General features: G+C 43.4%; 1 protein-coding gene across 1 annotated transcript in view; it reads right to left on the bottom strand.

Annotated features, from left to right (window-relative positions):
* The window catches only part of CACNA2D3 (calcium voltage-gated channel auxiliary subunit alpha2delta 3), an 866,841-nt gene that overhangs the window by 234,559 nt on the left and 616,502 nt on the right, over positions 1 to 15,780 (bottom strand). The gene's annotated exons all lie outside the window — the stretch shown is intronic.

Below are 15,780 nucleotides of genomic sequence, written 5' to 3' on the forward strand. Positions count from 1 at the left end.
ACGAGCTCCACCTCTTCCAGTCCACGGATCTGTGTTCTGCGAAGCTTGAACAGTCCATGGAGGAGAAACATGAACTTGGAAGTTAATGTGCACTGTGAGCACTTTACGATCGAAAGGCAGTCTGTACTCCTGCCACAGGCAATAGCAGTCAGTGGCCAAGGCGATGTGTCCAGACCACCAAGCAGGAGTTACGGAGCCAGCCGCAGCCAGACACCCTCTGTCCCCACACGCTAGGGGGTCCCTGCTTTTCTGTGCCCCCCAACCTGTAGTGGCTGCTGAGGCAAGAGCTGCTTATGATTCATGCACGTGGCTTCCAAGAAAAACGCAGACACAGAGTCAACATTCATGTTCCAGAGGGTAGCAATGGGGGAGGGAGGTCACCATGGTCCATCTGGGAAAAATCCTATTAACTTAAGTCCAAGTGGGAATCCTAAAATGAACTGCCATTTAACGGCATTTGCCCAGGTTCTGAACAGGCCTCCGAAATGCTTGGTGGTGCTGCTCTGTTGTATAATACTGTATGTTCCTCCATATCCTTCATTTCCTCTGCTACATAATGGGGGCCATTCTGGTATCAAAGGAAATGAGGAATAATAATACCAAACATCTGGCTTATAAAGCACAAACTTGCTCAACAGACTGACTGCTTCCTGTCAGCTTCCCAAGTTAATCATGCATGTGGGCTTGTATGAATATGCATTTGGAGTCATGTGTGAGGTACACGCAGTGGGGCCAGGGCTCCTTCTACTGGTGCTCGATTCGTTTCCTGCCGGTGGCACAGGTTGGCCGCGCGGACCGCCCTCCCGTGCGGGCCCAGACGGGAGGACCACCAGAGCTGTGGTCCGTCTGTGTTGCCGTTCTTCTGGTCATGACCATTCATCGATTCCCTTGGGAAACGTTCCTTGGGCACCAGCTTCTGTGCCAAGCTCCATGCCACGTTCTGGAAGATACCCAGGCAGGAGACATAGGTCTTACCTGCCAGAAACCCCAAGTCCCCCCAGAGGAGACCAAAAAGCAATGGGACAGAGGGAGAAATGCTGGCCCGGCCGGGGCGGGGCGCACTGGCTCTAGTCACGTGACCAGGGGCGCTCTCTTCTTCAGGACTAGCCAGGACTAAAGTAAAAACATCTAGGAGCTACTGACATCTGTTGGGGTTTTTATGACAGATTCAGAATACTTCCTGAAAACCCGTGTAATGACAGCAGGAACAAGTTCCCTGTGGTAGAGCTGTTCATCCATTTGCTTTAAAATTAAGAATATGTATCAATGGAACAATGAAGAGGGAGATATTTTTTAAAACTGCCCAGTACTCTCCCCCCCTTTTTTTTTGAAATATTACTCCCTTTCTTTAGAGAAATCCTCTTTATCTCTTTCTTCCACAAGGTTCTCTTGCAACTAACCTCTCCCATCCTGCATGTTACTGGGCATCACACCCAGGCTGAGCCAGCCAGGGCACTACACACACACACAAACACACACACACACACACACACACATACACACACCCTTGCCCAGGCCACCCATTTTTTTGCTTTTTGTTTTTTTTCTTTTTTCCCATCCAGACTTAATAGGAAAAACTCTCTCCTTCCCTTTGCGGATAACTAGAAGAAGCTAAGTTTGACAAAAGTCCTTTCCCCATAGAAAAGGGGCTGGGAAAATAAAGTCAACCCAGAGACAGGAGGAGAAGTGTGTGTGTGTGTGTGTGTGTGTGTGTGTGTGTGTGATGGGAGAGAAGGAGGGGTGAGGAGGGAGGGAGAGGGAGTGAGGTAGGAGGGGCAGGGAGGGAGGGAGGGAAGCAGTCCCTGGATGCCTTCATCCCTAAGCTCAACTCCACCATGCTGTTTTCCATTATTGGGTTCCTTGTGGCCATGTTTTTTTGTTTTTTGTTTTCCCTTTTTGCCCAAATGAGCATGGATTGGATTTGTAACTCCTATAACAGAAGAATCCTAACTTGCACAAGTGCCCATCTTGACCATAAATGACGCAGGTAGCTCTAGATACCCACTGATCTGGTCCCAAGTGCCTTGTACAACCCACACAGGGAGACGCTGCTGAGGCCAGAAAGGCCAAAGGGAAGATGGTCCCAACGACTTCAGGGTGCGTGGTTGTGTGTCCTTTCCACAACGGAGGAAATTCCTACTGAATGGCAGTGGGCAGTATTCTGGGGGAAACGAGGACTCTTTATGATGGCATCAAAACTATTGTTGTTACGACTTTGTGTAAAACTTTTATAACGAATAGACGTTTGCCTACTTTGAGTACTTGAGTGAGGAGTTGCAAAGCCCGAGTCTGCTCTGGCAGGGATGCAAGGACCTGCCAGGACAGAGGACAGGAATGGAGGCAGGTTGCAGCCACTGCCAGGTCCCTGGCAGGGCCCTTTCCACTGGGACCAGCTGTGGCTTCAGGGATGCCCGTGAGGGATCTCCACTCACAGGAAGCTTGCCAGGACCAGTGGCAGGACCTGAGTCTCCTGCAGTTGGAGGCCTCTGGGGATGAGGGCCAAGCTCTTGAGAAAGGAGGCGAGCTGGAGCCGGGACCTCAGAAGGGATCTGAACGAGGTAGGGGCAGCGTGACTGATGGCCCATTTGAGGGCTGACAGGTGGTTTTCAGCAGAGCTTCCTGCCATCACTGCTCAGCCCGGGAGGCTTGGGCTCAAAGAGAAGTTTGTGCAGAAATGGGGAACTCAGCTCAGAAAGAGAATGGCTCCAATCCAAGAACAAAGGCCAACTCACCAACTCTTCTCAAAGATTATATTTCTTCTCTATGTTGCCCCTTTTATGTTTATATGTTTTTTTTATTAAAGTCAATCAACATATTGACTATGTTAATGGAGTACATCATATAAATGTATACCATAATACTTAAATATTTTATACATGTGTACATAATTTGTGAGTACACAGCTGGGTTTCTGCTGTGTCTTCCTTCCAACACCTGGCATGAACACCAGCCTGCACTCCATGAAAAGACACTGCCGCCACCTAGTGGCATTTGTTATGAATTGCAGGCACAAGGTCCTGTAAGATGAGCCTTTTCCAGAGGATAGCCTTAGCAATAAAAATGCACTTAAAAGGCAGGTGATGTCACTTAGTTCCCCACCCAGAGGGAGAAAAGACAGGTTATATAAACTCATGGTTCTGTTAATAACCTGTAGCTTAACAGAGAAAAAAAATGGGACCAAGAGGTGAAAAAACACAGCTGCATACATCTTTAAATAGAAGTTAATTTTTCAAGGTGTGCAGGTTCTGAGAATGTGACAAGGGAGTGCACGAAGGGTGAGGTTTTCTCTTTCCTCTCTCCATGAGTTTAAGTTTACCTATGATCTGGGAATCCCCGAGGGCCATTCTTTTGGTAGCACATGATGAGGGGCAAAGGGAACAAGATGAGAACAGATGGCAGCCAGGTCCTTCAGTTTTCACACTTTGTGGCAAGGGGAGGGCCAACAGTAGAAAGCCACCAGAATGACAATGCAAGTTAGTGCGAGCACCAGGGAGGGCAACAGGGAAGCAGAGACCTGGAAAAGGGCACATGAGCAAAGTATGTGGCTATGTAGAGACCCTCCACAGGAACAAATCCCTGGGCCTCCCCTCCTATTCCCAGACCCAAAAGTCCTCTATCCCTATCCTTTTGATGCCTATCTACAGCCCCTCCCCCAATTTTCCCATTCCTTCCCACATCCCAACATCCCTTATCTTCAATATTGAACAGAGACCAGGGAAAGCCATCTTGTAGAGGCCATACTCAAGGAAGGGTCTTGACTTTCTGTCCTGGAGACACCTGCTGGAGATGCAGACGTGCTCCAGAGGAAGAAGAAGTGAAAGCCACTGAAATGTGGAAACTAAACCCTATTGGTGCACCTTATGCTTGAAAAGTATCTGTGTACTGCATCAGCATTATCTGCTTGGCTGATGTTAACATTGTCTGACTCTGAACTTTACTCTCATTTAGATCTCCACAGTTGTTAGCGATAATCATGAAGTTTACTAGCTGTTTGAATAGTGGTCAGTTTTAAATGACAGGCTTTACACAACTATGCATATTTAAAAATACATTTGCTTAATAACCTAAAAAGCCACTCTGAAATGAGAAGAGAAAGAAAGAATAGCTTGTTCCAGTGATAAAACCAAAAGATTTCTAAATCATCTTTGGTAGTCTATCTCTGTATCTTTGATTTTTTTTCTTTAATCTCCTTTCTGTATGGTTGAAAATTTTAATGGAAAGAACATCCCCATTAATTTTCATCTACAGACAGCATTTTATAAATAAAATCACCCAACAGCATATGTTTGCAATGAATATTAATGCTTTAGAATAAATAGTAATAATAATCCTATTCAAACAAATCTTTTTGCATAAAGATCAAAATACTTCTTTAAACAAACTACGGTAATACTTTGACATGAAAATGCTATGAGGATAAAGTTTTTATATTCTGAGCTATAAACAAATTCTTGGTTATCAGTATTTTAGGTGTTCTTTATAGTAAGAGGTTTAGGAAAAGCAGGCATTACTATTTTTAATTGAAGAGCTGGTTCTTTCAATGTAAGCAATGTGAATTATCTGCCCTTTATGGTGCCACTCAGATTAACTGTGACCCTTTAAAATCCAGACAATTTGAGAACACCAACCATTGTTTAGATTCTCGTTTGCACTGGCATCTTTCAACATTTGTGGAAGATGCCCGAATCCTAAATAATATAAGGCATTACAAAGTAGAAAGCAGAAGAATAAGAAGAAAGTGGAAAATAAGAAGGAACAAGAAGAAGCAATTCTTCCAAGTAATATTTCCCCCTCACTTTGCATTTGATTGTCTTGGTAAAGGTCAGTCCTCAGTCCTCGAGGATGCTCCATAAGTGATATTTTGCTTTTAGCCAAGACATATTTGCTTCTTACTGAATCATTATTATTACTCGCATCTGAGATTTGGAGACCCTGAATTCTTATGAGATTTATTGTATTTTAAGTTGTCTCAATACAAAAGCAAACAGATTTCCCTCTTTGAACTTTGTATCCTGTATGAACTCAACAGTCGAATTTGTTTGTCCTCTCTTTCTCTTCTTAACAACCTGAAGACAACTTTGTGAGTGATAGTGTTGGATAATGTTGGAACATCCGTATGAGAATCTCAGAATGAATTTTTTCTAATAAAGTTGTTACTATTTTGGAAAAATTTTATGTTGTTTCCTCTCTTCCCAGCATTTCTGAGATATGTCTTTAAGCAGGGAATACATTTTATAAGGAAACATCTAGACAGAGGGGAGATGCGGTCTTTGGCCAGGACCACATTATATAAGGAAATCCATGGGCAAGACAATATTACAGACTGACATATCTGAAAGCTGTTTTAGGAAACTGCTTTGTTTGTTTATTAGGGTACAACACACCTATTTCAAGACTGTCCCAGAATAATGACAATACAAATTACCACGGGGCATTGGATTTTGGCTAATATTCATGATGGGCTATGACACATGACTGGCCCCCGCCCCTCAGTATAGCAGAACATCTATATTTTCGCAAATGTGGTTTAGACACCTCCCAAATAGATGCTTGAACATACAGTCAACTCTTGGAGCTCTAAGGCCCCGGAATAAAACCTTCCCCCTGTTTAAAGACCCCCTGAAACGTCGCTTCCTCCATAAAACCTTCCCTAACGAAGTGGAAATGGGAACCAGATGTTCTCAAACTTTACTACAAAGATAATCATATTTACTCTACAACCTAAGATACCATCTAGGACCAAATTTGTGCAAACTGTTAATACAGCAGTCACTGAACACCATCGCTGGAAGAAAAACTGAAAATTCTGGAGGGCTTGTAAACTACAAGGGCAGAAGCAGTGAATGATCCTTCTTTTTATCCACAGCATTTAGCATAGATCTGGTACCTAGGAAGCCCTCAGCGAATGATCCTGGAAAGAATGGATTCCGATCCTGCCCTTTTATTTATTTTATAATTGAGGCCCAAGGAGGAAAAGGAGTCACGGCGATTTGGTACCAGGATTTGGGAAAGCCTGTCCTTTTCTATCCTGGGGCCTCTGCTTGCTCCTGGCTCCTTCACTCAGTGTCTGAGCGTGTTGGGCCTGCCCCAGCATGGTGAGACCATAAGGAGGCTCTGAGCAGCTGGTGCTTACATGCCGCTGCCGCTGGTAGGGACAGAGGCTCATGTAACAGCTTAGTTGAACACTATGACTTCTCTGGAAAGCAGCACAGGGAGGAGAATCAGCTATAGAAGCATCTGGAATTAAATCCCAGTGCAGGTTACCCAAACTTATTGAGTCATTTTTATTTATGCATCCTTCTCTCCATCCATCCTTCTGTCTGTCCATCCATCCATCCAACCATCCATCCTCCATCCATCCATCCATCCGTATCTATTCCCAAGCATAACCTGCTAGGACGAAACACTGCTTTAAATGTTTTTATATTTATGTAGCCTCAGATTTAACCCTGACACAGACCTTGCAAAGTGTCCATGCGCATCTGGTGGGTGAAGAAATAAAGGCACAAAGGACCTGGGACCCGTTCAGAGAGCAGCATGGGATTTAGGCCTTGGCCCATCTGATGCTAGAGGCCTTGTCCCAATTACTGTGCCCTCAACCTTTCTGTGAAGGACAAAGATGAGCGTTTTATCCATAGCATTTAGCATAGATCTGGTACATAGGAAGTCCTCAGCGAATGATCCTGGAAAGAATGGATTCTGGTCCTGCCCTTTTATTTATTTTACAATTTTCCAAGGAGGAAAAGGAGTCACAGCGATTAGGTACCAGGATTTGGGCAAGCCTGTCCTTTTCTATCCTGGGGCCTCTTTTTTGCCTTAAGGAGCCTGCAGTGCAGTGAACCATGCTAATCATCGCTAAAGTAGGACTATCGTCCACAGTTCTTGGGAGGATTAAGTAGAATTATAGATATAAAGCCTCCACTACAGTTCCTGGCACATCCCACAAGGACATATGCTCTCATAAGGACCATTATAGGGGAGGGGAGAGGAATCGATTAGCTCCTCTGGAACTCACCCCCTGCTCTACCAAATTAGAACACTCCATCCATCTCTCCATTTGAACTGCATAAACAAAATAGAAAAATATTCCTTTATCCCATGATAGAACATCATGGCTTTAATAGGCAAACAAAAGGCCTTAGGAAGCAGCTGGGGCGGGGCGGGGGCTGGTTATCGTAACTGTGAAGGTGGAAGGAGGTTAGGAAGGAAGCAGACAGGGAAGGGAATTGCGGGAGGACAGGGCTGGGGAAGAAGGGACAGACGCTACAGAAGCACCCAGCCTGCAGAGCAGCTACTGCCTCCCAGGTCTGGGCCAACATGGATGGGGCCAATCCAAGCACACAAGGGCTCATGACTCAGCAAGTGGTTCAGTCCTATGAGTCATTTCTGGAAAAAGAAAGTCCATACCATGGCATTAGTCCTTAGCCTGACATTTTTCTACCTCATGAAACTAGGTTGGGTTTTCCAAAATCCTTCCAGTTAATTTGAAGGGATAAACATCTAACTTTCTGTTTTTGAACTTGTTAGTCGTGTTGCTGTGCAGGATTGCACAGCTGCTCCGGCTTAACCCCAGAGGGTCATTTCAGTCAAACCCTCCGACGTGAGTTGTCTGGAAGCTCACACAGAGCCGTCGCTGCAGTTCTCCTGGAACCTGGCTACATCAGGATTTGGAATGACTATAGAGCCATTAATCGGGGGTCTGACCAGCGAATAATATGACTGGGAAAAGGGTCAGGCAGCTGAACTATGACCAGACCAACAAATTCGTGACTCCGTTTAGAAAGAAAAAAAAAAAAAAACCTATAAAGGCAGTTGCTTCATTAACATTAAAATCTCATTGCAATGGGCAGAAATGATAAGGTAGATAAATTCTGCCAGCGAAAACTAGAATAGTGCGTAAGAAAACATTATGCTAAAAAAAAAAAAACTTGAGAAAGGCAAGGCTCTGCCTGTGAGTATATGGGGTGTGTGTGTGTGTGTGTGTGTGTGTGTTCTCTTGAGTAATTCATGGCATTTTTCATACCACACCTGCCACACAGGAAATCCCTACCAATGAGGGCACATAAAGTCAGATTAATATCACCGACGGTGATTTGGCATTGATTTCATATAGACTTGGCTTAGATTTACATTTTAGTATATGTGCTGCTGAAGCGAGCACTTAGATTTACATTTTGACATAGATTTGGTTTCCGGATGAGTCAATGAATGCACTGAGTTTCATCAGCCCTGTGTCAAAATGAATGGTGTTCTTTAAGGTGCATTCCTTCTCACATCTTCTCTCTTACAGAACTCACAGAAACACAGTGATGCAATCACAAAATAAATGCTTTCCTCATGGAACCCCACACTTTCTGGGTTCTCTGATTCTTTCCTTCATGAATATATTCCATGCACGTATCCCTTAAATGATGCTCTCTCCTCCAGTGTCTTGACCAATAAGGGGTAGATTCATAGGCTGCTTTGAGGAAACACATCTTAGTGTGTCACATGATAGATACATTTGTTCTAAATCTATCCATAAGTACAGGGGAACCCTCAAAATGGCAATTCTTTGAGCTCATGATCGCCCTTGGGTCAATAAGCAAGCCTTGGAGAATGGCATCTAGAAGCAAGGAAATCAGAACATCAGGTGTCCTCTGATGTCCTCTTCAAGACAGTCACCAGGCTTGACATAAGTCGTGCTGACATTAGTGCCACCACAGACAAATTCGTTGGCTTTGTGAAACAGCTCTCCTCAATCCTCTGCCTTCCTTTCTGTGTAGAAGAAAAAACGGTGTATATATTTATTTGGGGGAGCTAAGAAAATGGCAATGAAAACAATTTCTTCAAATTTCGTTGTTTTTACTCAGATGTTTCTTTGACTTTCAAAAGAAAAGGCAGTTTCATTTTAGTAATGTTATGAGAAGGGTTTGAATTGTTTTAACACCTCAAGACAGTCATATTTTATAGTTACGCTTGATTTAAATAAATAGTAGAAAACATTCACATATCTTAAATCCATGAGAATTTTTTAAAGAAGACTTTGAATTCCTAAGACATTAAACATTAAGTCTGGGACAAGAAAGCATTGAGATACAAGGGATCTTTAAATCAATTCTTGGTTTTTGGCTTTAACAAAAATACCTACTTTTTTTTTTTTTTTGGAGAACATCAGATTACCTCAATGTTTCAAAACCATTTCTAATTTATTTATGTCAAATTTGTCTCTATTAAACAAAATATACTACTAGTATGATGGGTAGAATTGCTCCTTCCATGACCGGCTTCCCCTCCAGTCGGCCACTCAGTGTGGATGGTCCTGGCAAGCACTGTTCACGTGCTTCTCAGGAGAGTTGTGTAAAGGGGATGTTACAACAAGGAGAAAACAAGGCTCAGGGGGTTGGCCTCCTGTGCACAAGTCGGCCAGGCAGGGCTGGCAGGGCGGGGCCTCCACTCCACCTCCAGCCAACCTTATAGTTGGTCCTTAGATAACTGGGCTCTCTTCCTTCTGCCCTAAGAGTGGGACAGCCCCATTCTGTCCCTCGTGCACACTACAAAGCGCTGGACTGTGTGAGAACAGTACTTTCCAAATGGCAGCCAGGCAAAGGTCACTCGTCTGCTCCCTTCTTCCCATTTGAAAGCCACGGTAGCCTTTCCTTCCGACCAGCCCTGCACTGACCCATGAGTAGGACAGGTAACACCTCCAAATGAGGTGTGTGTAGTAGGGTAGGTAGCCCCCGGGTTCGACCGTGCCCCTGCACTTCCGTGGACCACCCAGGCTGAGATCCGTGTTGCTCTAAGGATCTCATGTGGACTGGGACTTCAACTAAAGATCACAGATGATTTCTCTTTCTGTTAGAAAATGAAGAGTTTTTATAAACAAAGGTGCTTTTAGATTTGTCACATGTAAGACAGCATATCTTCTGTTCAGAGCTATCTGTACCAAGAATCTATGTAATTGTGTGTGTTTTTATTTTATTTTTTTTATTTTTTTAAGATTTTATTTATTTATTTGGTGCAGAGAGAGAGAGAGAGACAGACAGACAGAGATCACAAGTAGTCAGAGAGACAGGGGGAAGCAGGCTCCCCGCTGAGCGGAGAGCCAGATGTGGGGCTTGATCCCAGGACCCCGAGATCATGACCTGAGCCGAAGGCAGAGGCTTAATCCACTGAGCCACTCAGGCGCCTCAATTGTGTGTGTTTTTAAAACTGAGTTTGGATTTTTCCAGTTTTTCATTTGTTTCTGGAATGAGTTAGGGTTAGCAAACAATTATTAGGCTAAGCCTTACTTGTCCATTTATGAGTAATACATTTAGTTCACTCTGAGAAATAGGCTTAGTTCACACTCATTATAAATATAACTAGTTACTTATAAAAATACATGTTCACCACACAGGGTATGAAAAGTACAGAACTCTATTAAGAATAAAGCAAAATAGGGATGCCTGGGTGGCTCAGTTAGTTAAGCGACTGCCTTCGGCTCAGGTCATGATCCTGGAGTCCTGGGATCGAGTCCCTCATCGGGCTCCCTGTTCGGCAGGGAGTCTGCTTCCCCCTCTGACCATCCTACTTCTCAGGCGTGCTCTCTCTCTCTTTCTCATTCTCTCTCTCTCAAATAAATAAATAAAATCTTAAAAAAATATTTTTAAAAAAGAATAAAGCAAAATACTTGTTCTCCTCTGAGAAGGGAATAGCTACTATGAGGCACGCGTATGTATTTCTTCCCAGTATTGTTTTATACAACTGTATGTTTACACACACACACACACACACACACGCACATGCACACACACATGCACACACAAAGAACATAATGTTCATAAAATGTTATATTCTGATTTTGAAACTATGTTCTTATATTATCCAATTTCATTTTGACCACAATTTTATAATAGCTTCCCATCCTTTGGAACTTGGGTGACTTTTGCCACCACTTTATTATTGCTGGATATGTTGGTTCTTCTTTTCCTCATTATAGATAAAATTGCAAGTCACTGACCTGTTTAGGTTACATTCTTTCTATGAAGGAGGATTACTGGGTTAAAACATGAAAGTATGTAAGTTCTTCATATGTACTAGCAATGTATTCTTGGAAGTTTTTCATTTTGTTTTGGTTTTGTTTTGTGGGTTTTTTTAAAACCAATTTTCATGTCTAACAGTGTAAAAGCTAAAAACTAAACTATATATATATCCATCTTATCATAATTGGATTCTGGTTCTTACCTTGCTTTTATCCTTGTTATAAAATCCTATGAAAGTTCCAATTTATATGAAAATGGGATGAAACTTGAACATTTTTTCCAGATACACAAGTAAACACACATTATGAGTTTGTTTAAAATTAACCAATTAACTTTTTCAAACAAGAAAGGTGAATAGCATCCTGCTTCTGCACAGAACTCCATGGTTCCCCACCAGTCCATAGGGGTGCGTAGTCCTTCCGGGCTGTTCTGCCAGCCCTCCTGCCATTGGGGAGCCATGCCCTTTGAATCTGGGGGTCTTGCATGCCTATACTAATGGTCTCAAACACAGTGTTGGAGAAGGCCATGGGTGAGGGTTTGGCCAAGGCTCACATGGATATGAAACAGGCAAACTACACCTTCTTCGTCAGCTGATCTGGACTGCAACCAATCTACCCACACAGAACTACAGTGGGGAATAAAGTATGGGGCTCTGTGATCATCATTCTGGTTCAGCAACATGCTGTGACTCTGATCTCCAGAGTTCTAGCGCACGGGTCATGGGAGAGCTGCAGTGGCTAGACTCGTTCTGGTTTCTTCCTCCCTGGCCTTCTTCACAGAGCGGATCTACTAATTCGAGTGGCAGCTACCATCTTACAGACTCGGTGTAGGCAATCACACCAGCCCCAGCTCGGGGACGCCTATAAAAGATGCCTGTACATGTTCCTATAAAACAGTAAATGATAAGGGGGGGGAGGGGTTATCAAAACAAGATACAATAATTCACACACAGAGCAAGTAAAGGTAAAAGCAAATGAGTCATAAACCAGAACCAAATGTAAATAGTTACCACCTCTCAGTTTCACACTTGATTTGCACGGATTTTGCTGGTTATATAACTGTAATGGAACAGGAAAATCACTAGACCTAGAGTCCTATGAAAACAGCAGCTTTGCAAACTTTCAATTTTCTATTTTCAATGACAGTTAATTCAACATTTCAAAGTACAGAAGTTAAATGAGGCGAAGAATGATAAATGATGCCCCACGATTGCTGAAATCTGATTACCCAGAGATAAGAACAGGCCAGATTCTACTTGTACAAGCTTGGACCTAAAGCATGAGACCAATGAAAGAAAGAAGGGGAGGGGAAAAAAAAAAGCAAAAAGGGAAGAAAAACTTTAGGGAAATGAATGCTTCCATTTATTCCTCCTAAATATAATATAAACAAGGACACAAAGAATATGCAAATGGATTCCGGATCCCATGGACACTCGGGGGGGATATTAATAAGCCAGTCCCATCCTGAAAGAAAACCCCCAAATCGACCTCCATTTAAGAAGCTAATTTATGCACTCCTGAGTCCTCATACAAGTTAAGCAGCCCAGAGTATCACAGCAGGCATAGAACAACAGATCCTGAGCCCTGCTGTGTTTGCTCAAGGAGGCAAGTTAGCTATTCCTAACAGGAAACAAAACATGTCGTCGGGCTATTAAACAGGGGTCGTTTTGCCATACTGTGCAGCCCTGAATGCATCAATTGCTGTCCCAAACAGGATTAGAGATGTGGTTTTCTTTAACTACGGTTTTGAGAAAAATGCTTATGCTGCTCAGAATTCTCAGACTGATATTAACTAATCTAGTGCCGGGCCAGACAGAGCACTCTCGAAACCTCCACGGATCTGTCTCGGACATACTCCAAAGTTGTGGGAAGGCAGCACAACAGAAAGGAGAGGGGGTCCCGATGGGGGTGGGAGGGGAAGTTAACGCCTGTACACAGCGAAATTTGGAATTCCCCCAAGAGTATTTTTGCCTTTTAAGTATTCAAGGTCCCACTCCATAGTGATTAACCGTGTGGTGAACAACCCAGGTTTCGTTCCCATAGACAAAACCCATCTGAATGAATATGCAGTTTGAAAAAACGGATTAATTTTGCCAGGAATGGCAACTGATTGTAGGCTTGTAAATGGTTTTGGGTAATTCTGCTGTGTCATTATCATAAAATGGGATCTCCCAGATATTTCTGTAGAAGCCAAGAAGTTCCACGTGAGAAAAAAAAGGCAAACCTATCTTACATATGGACCTTTCTTCATGGTTCAATGGAGGACAATCAACCCCCTGGAGAAAGTGGGGCAATTTCCACTAAAAAGAACAGACTTGTGATGGCTTGAGGGCCTCGGGTCTATATTGCTACGTGGTTTTTAACCAAAACTTCAGGACACTTTGCTGCATTTGGTGAAAATATTTAATACCGATTAGGCATATCACCAGTTAGTGTTATCCCAATATGATAGCAAGGGTTGAAATTTATAGATTCTAGAAAGGAATCACAGTAAAAACAAAAGGAAATTCTTTTTGCAAACCATTGTTCTAGAAAGTAATCATAAGTTAGAAGATAAGTTTTGAAAGACCCTCAAAATATCAGAATTATGAAAACCATAACTTCTAGCCAACCATCATTAATGACTACCATACATATGAGGGATACCCAAATGGGACATTTTTAGTGATAGATCAGCTAGGAGATTAAAGTAAGCATGTTTACAGAGACATAACTATTTAAAATATTTATGGAGAAAACAGTTGCAGATGATACCAAGAGAGATTCCAACAAAAACACAGCACAAATGCAGACACCATATGGTCCAATGTATGCACCCATGACCTCATGTGAAAAGCAGGCCAAAGACATAACAGCTGGAGATGGCTCCCTTTTACCCCTGGAACAACAACTCTTGGGTTTGGAAGGGGCTCATCATAATCATGTCCACGGCTGGGTGAAATCTATGGGTAACGTCAAAGGCTTTGGGAAGAAAGTTCTCAAAACAGTTGTCCCTGGAAGCCTTTCCTTTGTTGGGGTTTGAAGCCCAATCCGCATTTCCCTCTGACTCCACGTAAAAGGTGAAGTCAGGTAACGCAGAGTTTTTCATGAACCAGAGAAGCATCACGTATCTTCCCCGCACTTTTGTCGTCTCCTGATTATTCGTTCGGCCTGAGTCAGAACCACAAATCACTGCAGACCCCCCAGACTGCCACATCCCATGGGATCTGCTCATATGTTCCCTTGATTGCTGCTCGAAAGCATCAGAAGCCAAGACACGAAAATAGCCGTGGAAACTCTTAAGTTTTATGAGTGTTCAGCATGTGGCAGGTTCTCGTCTCATAACACAACTGGAAAACTAGTCTATTGTTCCTGTTAAATAAAGAGAACCCTAAAGATTCGAGAAGTTAATTAACCTGCCCATGGTCACAAACGGACGGAGCTGGGATGCCACCCACCATGCTCCTTGCTGGACAACCAGCAGGACAATGAGTTTGAGGCAGGGGTGGGGGTGCGGATGCTCGTAGGAACCTATCTTTCCAGAAGAGTGTTCTGCAAATGTCACTGAAGTAACACTGGGGATGGAGAAGGGAAGGGTGTGAGAGGCACATACACTCATCCACCAGCCACTGAGCCCAGCTGTCCTGAGGCGAGGTGCCTTCCCCCTGCACTGAGACCCTGCTCAGCTGCCCGCCACCTTCCAGCCCAGATCCCCAAGGTTTATTATATTTAACCTCCTTCCCCAAAGAGCTGAACTGCCCAGAAATGACTCTAAGGGGTTCTGAAACCATTTCGTGCAGGGCTCTTAATAATTTTTAAGGTAAGTACCTTTCTCTGTTTTGATAAAAAGACAGTTTGTATCCCTGGTGAGGAATTGCGGGGGGTGGGGAGCAGAGCTATTCCTTGTGACAGAGGGCTGCGCAGCAAGTCCTTGAACAGTCCAACGTCTTTTGCAAAGGCACTGGGGCATCGTCCTCAGTTCCAAACTTTCTACATGTATGGCATGTGATGTGAGTGACAGAGGGAAGAGAGCAGGGAGCCAAGAGTTACTGAAGAACCGTATGTCCCAGCAACCTTTGTTCTTACCATACTCCTGTGTTGGTTTGTTTTGAACCTTGTTTTAAAAATTCCATGGCTGATGGCACCTCAAATTCATGAGGAATCTTCTACGACAGAGTGCTTCTGTATATGGATCAGTGGAAACGATGAATAAATGCCAGTACGTTGAGGCTGGTCCAGTTTTAGGCACTGAATTCGTTAAGTCTCTTTACAAAGACATTTCAAATGTGGGCAATTAAGAAAGCATGACCTATTAAAGATGCCGATCCTTCCAGATAATGCGGAATTCTGACCATATATTTACTCTGGAAGCTGTTGTTCTCCTCAAATCCTTTAACTTTTAACGAAGTGCTCAGTCTTTTTGTGATGCCACTGAAGTGTAATCAAATATTACCACAAGCCAAGTCACACACTAGCATGTCTCGCCTTGTTTAAATATCTCAAATATATTTGAGTAATTGTGTAATGATTTCTAGGCCTCTGGTTGTCCATATGGTCTGAACAGACTGTCTTTTGTAGAGCAGTTGTGCTATCTCTCTCAACGGGAAGGAATCAAATCATCTTTGCTCCAGACTGGAAAGCTTGGGAGGTACTGCTTACGTTTCCGGGAGGTGCCTTACCTCAACTCTTGAAACCGAACCAACCCACATCTGGCCCCCAGAAATCACTGTGTCTTCTGGAAATCTTGCTTGTGTTTGTGAAATATCCCAGAACAAGTCAGCAGGCATCATGTGTCATGT

The sequence above is a fragment of the Martes martes genome (assembly GCF_963455335.1).
Source record: "Martes martes genome assembly, chromosome: 1".
In the NCBI taxonomy this organism is placed as follows: Eukaryota; Metazoa; Chordata; class Mammalia; order Carnivora; family Mustelidae; genus Martes; species Martes martes.